The 1,519-nt window shown below is 43.8% G+C and overlaps 1 protein-coding gene across 14 annotated transcripts in view; it reads left to right on the forward strand.

Moving 5' to 3' along the window:
- Positions 1–1,519, forward strand: part of LOC118407778 — a 134,223-nt gene that overhangs the window by 84,302 nt on the left and 48,402 nt on the right. The window lies entirely within an intron of this gene.

The raw sequence follows: 1,519 nt of genomic DNA on the forward strand, positions 1-1,519 counted from the left end.
CCCTCATGTATATCGTGCACGGTAAATGAAGGGGCCTCTTGTAGAATACCGTGGGGACATTTTGGTATTAGAGCCGAGGAACTAGTCTGTATAGGCCCCGGCCCTATCCGGCATCCAGGCTTGGCCAGCTTGCACGTAATTACCTGCTGATAGTAGCAAAAACTCGAAGAAAAACAATACATCCGCCGAACATTTCATTATTTCCGTATTGTAACATGTGAAACAACACAGAGGCCCATTTATTAGCATTTGAACTTGGAGGTTTTCGAAATACTATCCGCCACTAGAGTTCTATCACCAAAATGAAAACAGTGCAGTGGATGTCACTTAACTTGAAGACAGTGGGAAAAAATCCGGACTTGATGTACAAAATGGAGGTAGTCCCACTCCTAACTGAGTCATCTCAGACAAGGACAAGAAATAGCAATACCTTCAAGTAGCAAAGACATCAAAAAACAACCGAAGCCTAATCTCTGCTTGGAGAGTATTCTTTGATGCAAATTATCATGTCTGCCGTATAGGGCAGTTCTTTTTGGCTAGTTTTCCGCGAGTGAAGAGCGGAAAGGGTTTTTTTTTTACAACAAAAGAACAAAAAGAACCGATGAAGGATTTATAGCCGTATAGAATGTCGCTGTAGTAATAACAGCTTCTCGGAAACTCGTGTATGACGGATATCGCCCTCGTGTTAATTAGCCGTGTCTCCGCACAATGCAGTCTGGCACAATGATATCACCAGCCGGTACACAAGGACCCGACGGACCGATGGGAGAGATAAGGCCATGACTCACTGCAAGCGGAGCTGCGTTTGCGGTCCACGTATCCAGATGCGTGCTGCCTAGTGCTCGTCAATACATACCAGACAGTTTTCGTTCGAAGTTTCATACCCTTTGGTCAGAGTGCACCAACTTCGATGGCGAAGCCGCGCCTACACAGCCGCCACGCCATGCCGAGAGTTCTATGCAGTTTTCTTTTCCTTCCGCGAGAGAAAGTAGTCCGTTCCATGACTCCGGGTGTCAACACCCGTCACAAGAAAGCTTGTCGCTGGAGTATACAGCTGCGTATCTTCTTAATTTCTTGTCATTCACAATATTTTAGCCTCCTTTTTAGCTCATATAGATTTTTGAACCGATTGTGTATCGTTTTCCAGTCACAAATACGACCCCAAATCAGGTGACTTTCGTGTAAATTCCCCTGTTGTTTTGAACCTGTTGTAGATGTCAAACCAACAGGAAATCTCCTGCGTATGAAAGAGCAAACCTTCTAGTTTCTGAAAGTATAAGATTTATCACAGATTTTTGAGACGTAATGCATTTGCCCCGATATTCCGTGAAGTCATGACATAATTTTGGTTCCAGAATAGAACGCACCGGGTTTGACGATTTAGCAATTATCCAACCGGGACAGATCCTCTCTCCGTAAATCTTAAAGTTAATGACCGGAATTTCTTTACGGTGGTCCCTAGTTTATGAATTCCCTATGAAGATCCTTCTATAGGTCACCTAAATAAATCTAACTTCAA

Source organism: Branchiostoma floridae, unplaced genomic scaffold (genome assembly GCF_000003815.2).
Source record: "Branchiostoma floridae strain S238N-H82 unplaced genomic scaffold, Bfl_VNyyK Sc7u5tJ_1465, whole genome shotgun sequence".
Lineage (NCBI taxonomy): Eukaryota > Metazoa > Chordata > Leptocardii > Amphioxiformes > Branchiostomatidae > Branchiostoma > Branchiostoma floridae.